Source organism: Arachis ipaensis, chromosome B4 (assembly GCF_059453495.1).
Source record: "Arachis ipaensis isolate K30076 ecotype BB chromosome B4, ASM5945349v1, whole genome shotgun sequence".
Lineage (NCBI taxonomy): Eukaryota > Viridiplantae > Streptophyta > Magnoliopsida > Fabales > Fabaceae > Arachis > Arachis ipaensis.
Genome location: NC_142439.1, coordinates 96,480,947 through 96,488,294, shown reverse-complemented (window position 1 = coordinate 96,488,294; position 7,348 = coordinate 96,480,947). Strand labels below are relative to the sequence as shown.

The 7,348-nt window shown below is 36.5% G+C and overlaps 1 non-coding gene across 1 annotated transcript; it reads left to right on the top strand.

Annotated features, from left to right (window-relative positions):
- Window positions 1-1,158: 1,158 nt before the first annotated feature.
- Window positions 1,159-1,266, top strand: LOC148568468 (small nucleolar RNA R71). The gene has a single exon (XR_015881974.1). It is a non-coding gene; the product is annotated as a small nucleolar RNA R71 (small nucleolar RNA).
- The last annotated feature ends 6,082 nt before the right edge of the window (window positions 1,267-7,348 follow it).

Genomic DNA, 7,348 nt, shown 5'->3' with positions numbered 1-7,348 from the left:
GGTTCCTATGGTACAAGGGATTGAGAACTTTCCAGGGTCCTGTCTCTTTTGAGGTAATCTCTGCCTAGTCAAGTCATCCAGTTCTTTGATGAGCAATGGACGTTCATTCTCCCAAGTCTCATTACCAAACAACTTGGCATTTAGCTTCATGATTACTCCAAGGTACTTAGCAACTTGCTCTTCAGTGACATCTTCATCCTCTTCAGAGGAAAAATACTCATCAGAGCTCATGAATGGAAAAAGTAAATTCAATGGAATCTCTATGGTCTCAGTGTGAGCCTCAGATTCCCATGGATCCTCATTAGGGAACTCCATGGAGGTCAGTGGGCGTCCATTGAGGTCTTCCTCAGTGGGAATCACTGCCTCTTCCTCCTCTCCATGTTCGGCCATGTGAGATGTGGTTATGGCCTTGCACTCTCTTTTTGGATTTTCTTCTGTATTGCTTGGGAGAGTGCTAGGAGGGAGTTCAGTAATTTTCTTACTCAGCTGACCCAATTGTGCCTCCAAATTTCTAATGGAGGACCTTGTTTCAGTCATGAAACTTTGAGTGATTTTGATTAGATCAGAGACAATGGTTGCTAAGTCAGAGTGGCTTTGCTTAGAATTTTCTGTCTGTTGCTGAGAAGATGATGGAAAAGGCTTGCTATTGCTGAACCTGTTTCTTCCACCATTATTGTTGTTGAAACTTTGTTGAGGTCTCTGTTGATCCTTCCATGAGAGATTTGGATGATTTCTCCATGAAGGATTATAGGTGTTTCCATAGGGTTCTCCCATGTAATTCACCTCTTCCATTGCTGGGTTCTCAGGATCATAAGCTTCTTCTTCAGAGGAAGCTTCCTTAGTACTGCCTGTTGCTGCTTGCATTCCAGACAGACTCTGAGAAATCATATTGACTTGTTGAGTCAATATTTTATTCTGAGCCAATATGGCGTTCAGAGTATCAATCTCAAGAACTCATTTCTTCTGAGCTGTCCCATCATTCACAGGATTCCTTTCAGAGGTGTACATGAATTGGTTATTTGCAACCATTTCAATGAGTTCTTGAGCTTCTGCAGGCGTCTTCTTCAGATGAAGAGATCCTCCAGCAGAGCTATCCAATGACATCTTGGATAGTTTAGACAGACCATCATAGAAAATTCCTATGATGCTCCATTCAGAAAGCATGTCAGAAGGGCACCTTCTGATCAATTGCTTGTATCTTTCCCAAGCTTCATAGAGGGATTCACCTTCTTTCTGTCTGAAGGTTTGGACTTCCACTCTAAGCTTGCTCAATTTTTGAGGTGGAAAGAACTTTGCCAAGAAGGCATTAACTAGCTTTTCCCAAGAGTTCAGGCTTTCTTTAGGTTGTGAATCCAACCATGTCCTAGCTCTGTCTCTTACAGAAAAAGGAAAAAGCATAAGTCTGTAGACTTCAGGGTCAACCCCATTGGTCTTGACAGTGTCACAGATTTGCAAGAATTCAGCTAAGAACTGATGAGGATCTTCCAATGGAAGTCCATGAAACTTGCAATTCTGTTGTATTAGAGAAACTAATTGAGGCTTAAGCTCAAAGTTGTTTACTCCAATGGCAGGGATTGAGATGCTTCTCCCATAAAAATCAGGAGTAGGTGCAGTAAAGCCACCAAGCACCTTCCTTGCATTGTTGGCATTGTTGTTGTTTTCGGCTGCCATGGTTTCTTCTTCTTTGAAGAGCTCTGTTAGGCCCTCTAGAGAGATTTGTTCTTTAGCTTCTCTTAGCTTTCTCTTCAAGGTCCTTTCAGGTTCAGGATCAGCTTGAACAAGTATGCCTTTATCTTTGTTCCTGCTCATATGAAAGAGAAGAGAACAAGAAAGTAGGGAATCCTCTATGTCACAGTATAGAGATTCCTTGAGGTGTCAGAGGAAAAGAAGAATAGAAGGAAGATGTAGAGATGAGAGAATTCGAACTTATCAAGAGGGATAGAGTTCGAATTGCACCTTGATGAGGAGTCTTAGTCCTTTAAATAGAAGGATGCGAAAAGAGGGGAAGAATTTTCGAAAATTAATTAAAAGATTTTGAAATAATAAAAAGAAAATTTTGAAAATTTGATTGAGATTTTCGAAAATTAAGTTTGGGAAAGAAATTAAGTGATTTTGAAAAAGATTTTGAAATTTGAAATAAAAAAGATATGATTAAAAAAATTAATTTTGAAAAAGATGTGATTGAAAGGATATGTTTGAAAAGATATGATTGAAAATTAATTTAGAAAAAGAAAGTTTTTTAAAATTAAAGTTGATTACTTGACTAATAAGAAATTAAAAGATATGATTCTAAAATTTAAAGTTTGATCCTTTCTTAATAGGCAAGTAACAACTTGAAAATTTTGAAGTAAATCTTTAATTGAAGCAAGGATTTTTGAAAATAGTAAAAATAAATATAAAATGGAAAGAAATTGATTTTGAAAGAGATATGATTGAAAAGATATGATTTGAAAAAGATTTGATTTTGAAAAAAAAATAAAAACTTGAAAAAAATGTGAATTAAAAACAAAATCTTCCCTCTAGTGTCATCCTGGCGTTAAACGCCCAGAATGGTGCCCATTCTGGCGTTTAACGCCCAAATCTCTACCTTTTTGGGCGTTAAACGCCCAGCCAGGTACCCTGGCTGGCGTTTAAACGCCAGTTTTCCTTCTTCACTAGGCGTTTTGAACGCCCAGCTTTTTCTGTTTAATTCCTCTGCTGAATGTTCTGAATCTTCAATTCTCTGTATTATTGACTTGAAAAGACATAGTTTTAAAAAAAATATTTTTGAATTTTTGATGATGGGAATCAACAAAAAATGCAACTAAGATCAAATAAACCTTGCATGCAAGACACCAAACTTATAAGTTTGTATACTAAGGACTATAACAATTTAAAAATGCATGTAAGAAACAACAAAGCACACAAAACAAGAGAATTTAAAGATCAGAGCAATGAAATCATCAAGAACAACTTGAAGATTAATGAAGAACATGCATGAATTCGAAAAATGCAAGAAGAACAGAAACATGCAATTGACACCAAACTTAAAAATTGATACTAGACTCAAACAAGAAACATAAAATATTTTTTATTTTTATGGTTTTATAAATTTTTTTTGTATTTTTTCGAAAATTATATAGAAAAGAAAATAAAGAGAATCAAAACTTTTAATAAGAATTCCAGGAATCATGCAATGTTAGTCTAAAGCTTCAGTCTAAAAAGATTAGACATGTTTGGCCAAGCTTCAGCAGGACATTACATTCAGCAGCTAAATTGATGAGAATCAATCAGCTTTTGTGATGCTAAGAACATCACCTTGAAACTCTAGAATTCATTCTTAAAAATTCTGAAAAATACCTAATCTAAGCAACAAGATGAACCGTCAGTTGTCCAAACTCGTATAATCCCCAGCAACGGCGCCAAAAACTTGGTGCACGAAATTGTAATCATCAACAATGGCGCCAAAGACTTGGAGCTCTCAAACGTGAATTACACTTTGTCACAATTCCGCACAACTAACCAGCAAGTGCACTGGGTCGTCCAAGTAATAAACCTTACGTGAGTAACGGTCGATCCCACGGAGATTGTCGGCTTGAAGCAAGCTATGGTCATCTTGTAAATCTCAGTCAGGCGGATTTCAAATAGTTATGGAGTTTAAGGTGATGAAAATAAACATAAAATAAAGATAGAGATACTTATGTAATTCATTGGTGGATTTCAGATAAGCGTATGAAGATGCTTTGTTCCCCTTGAACCTCTGCTTTCCTATTGCCTTCTTCCAATCATTCATACTCCTTTCCATGGCAAGCTTTATGTTGGGCATCACCGTTGTCAATGGCTACATCCCGTCCTCTCAGTGAAAATGGTCCTGATGCTCTGTCACAACATCGGCTAATCAGCTGTCGGTTCTCGATCATGTCGGAATAGGATCCATTGATACTTTTGCGTCTGTCACATGCCCCACAATCACGAGTTTGAAGCTCGTCATAGTTATCCCTTCCCAGATCCTACTCGGAATACCACAGACAAGGTTTAGACTTTCCGGATCTCAGGAATGGCCGCCAATAATTCTAGCCTATACCACGAAGGTTCCAATCTTAGATTAGAAACCCAAGAGATCCGCATTCAAGCCATTGCTAGTAGAACAGAGGTGGTTGTCAGGCACATGTTCATAGGTGAGAATGATGATGAGTGTCACGGATCATCACATTCATCAAGTTGAAGAATGAATGAATATCTTGGAGAAGAAATAGACTTGAGTTGAATAGAAAAACAATAGTACTTTGTATTAATTCTTGAAGAACAGCAGAGCTCCACACCTTAATCTATGGTGTGTAGAAACTCTACCATTGAAAATACATAAGAACAAGGTCTAGGCATGGCCGTGAGGCCAGCCCCTCCCCCCCCCCCCCAAAACGTGATCAAGTGTATGAAAGTATGAGTAAAAGATGAAAATACAATAGCAAAAGGTCCTATTTATAGAGAACTAGTAGCCTAGGGTTATAGAAATAAGTAATTAATGCAGAAATCTTCTTTCGGGCCCACTTGGTGTGTGCTTGGGCTGAGCATTGAAGCTTTCATATGTAGAGACTTTTCTTGGAGTTAAACGCCAGAATTCTTGAGCTGACTTGGAACGCCTGTTTGGGCCATCAAATCTTGGGCAAAGTATGGACTATTATATATTTCTAGAAAGCCCAGGATGTCTACTTTCCAACTCAATTGAGAGCACGCCAATTGGGCTTCTGTAACTCCAAAAAATCTACTTTGAGTGCAGGGAGGTCAGAATCCAACAACATCTGCAGTCCTTTTTCAGCCTCTGAATCAGATTTTTGCTTAGGTCCCTCAGTTTCAGCCAGAAAATACCTGAAATCACAGAAAAACACACAAACTCATAGTAAATTCCAGAAGAGTGATTTTTATTTAAAAACTAATAAAAACATAATAAAAACTAATTAAAATATACTAAAAACATACTAAAACAATGCCAAAAAGCGTATAAATTATCTGCTCATCATGCATCTTTTTATTTTCTTTTCTAAGTTATTATTTTACCATTGGTGTTAGATGTTCTTATTCAACTGTTGTATCTTTTCTTGAATTCTTCTGGTGCTTCATGACTTGTTTTATTCTGAATTGGTATTATTATTCATAAGTCAATGCTATTCTTTTATGATACTTGCATTCCATTTGCATTGATATGTACTTATACTATCTTGCATTACCCACACCTTCTCCCCCATTATTGCAATTTTTGCACTATTGATATGCCATTTGCTTCTACTGTTTTCTCACTTGCATGTTGTAGCTACCATGTAATTGAGACCCTCATTATTTGGCCTTAACCCACCCATACTTTATTTATTTTCTTATCTTTATTTATGGGTTACTTTTCTTCTTTTTCCTCTTCTTTTAGGATGGCTACTGAGAAGGGAAACGAGAAGCTTCTCAATGGGGCGACAAACAAGTCCATCTGCATGTTTGTTTAATTTTGTGCATGTTCTTCTACCACTACTTGGTTGGAGTGATAAGTTTCTTTTCAAGACCCTGTTTTACAATATTTTACTAATTTAAATTAAAACCTTTTTGTGAAACTTGTTTGAAGACTATAAATTGGAACATGAATTATAGCTAAGAATACACAAACCTGTGAGATTTGAGCTTAATTACATGGTTACACTATTTAACCATAACATTCCATTCTTGTGTGTTCTCTTCTCTATGATTGCAATTTATATTTTGTTCCATTCTATATGTCCATTGTTTAGTGTATTTACATGCTTGCATATTATTGAGGCCATTATTTGTTATTAGCTCACTCATCCCAAATAGCCTACCCTTTCAATTACCTTTGTTTGCCACTTTGAGCCTTTTAATCCCCTTTTATTCTATATTTTACCACATCATTAGCCTTAAGTGGAAAAACAATTAATTACCCCAATTGAATCTTTGGTTAGCTTAAGATAGAGATTGTGTGTCAATTAAGTATGGGAAACTGTGGGAACTTGGGTTGATGAAAGTGTGCAGTGTTTCATTGACAAAATATTGGGAATTTGGGTACCTACTCATGCGAGACCAGAAAAATTAAAAATCCATGTGCATTGATATGTTATGTTCACTTTTATATTAAAAAAATCAAACCAAAAAAAAAATAGTCAAGCAAATAAATAAATAGATAAATAGATAAGGGGACAAAATTACCCCAATGTTAAGTTTAATGAAAGATCAATGCATATGTGATAAAATTAAAAGTTGATGCATGAGTATGTGATGCAAAAGTGGAAATTTTGGGTAGCTAGGCATGATTTTGAAGTTACATAGAGTGTGTGTGTGTTTAGGTGAGAGCTTAGGTTAGTCAAATATTCATATTATAGCTCACTTGGCCATACATATATTCTCACCCTCACCTTAGCCCCATTACAACCTTGAAAAGATCTCATGATGTTTGCATTGGTATACTAAATTTTTGTTGATTGGTTAGATGAAGAACAAAGTCTAGAAAGCACGACTAGAGAAGAGTAGAATGATCAACCCTAGACACTTGAGAGATTAGAGTGCATATACACTACCAGTAAGGGTTCAATGCTTGATTCTATGTTCCCTGCTTTCATGAGCTATCTTCTTACAAGTTTACTTTTCTAGTATTGTGTGATTTAAATTAGTGGAATCTGATCTATTTTTGTCTTGAAGAACTTGTTTACTTTTAACCAAGTAGATAGGAATATCTTAGCATATAGTTGCATTCATATAGGTTGCATCTCATGAGTCTTACTTTCTCCCATTCATTCTTTATATCTCCTTGAGCTTAGCATGAGGACATGCTAATGTTTAAGTGTGGGGAGATTGATAAACCACTATTTTATGGTTTATCTTGTGCTAATTTGAGTGATTTTTATCAATTCTTTATTCACTTATTCATATAATTTGCATGGTTTTACAAATCCTTCCTAATTCTGTGATATAATTGAAAACATGTTTCCTAGGCCTTTAAATTGTCAATTTTAATTATCCTTTATTACCATTCGATGCCGTAATCTGTGTGTTAAGTGTTTTCAGGCTATATAGGGCAGGAATGGCTTAGAGAATGGAAAGGAAACATGAAAAAGTGGAAGGAATGCGAAAAATGAAGTTTTAAGAAGCTGGCAGCGACGCGCACGTGTGACTGACGCATACGCGTGACCAGGATTTTTATCAATCGACGCGTACGCGTGACTGACGTATACGCGTGACATGCGCTACCTGCAGAAATCGCAGAAAATACTGGGGGCAATTTTGGGCTGAGTTTGGACGCAGTTTTCAGCCCAGAAACGCAGACTAAAGCCAGAGGACAAGCAGATGTAGTTTTAGATGTAGTTTTCTAGGGAGAGAG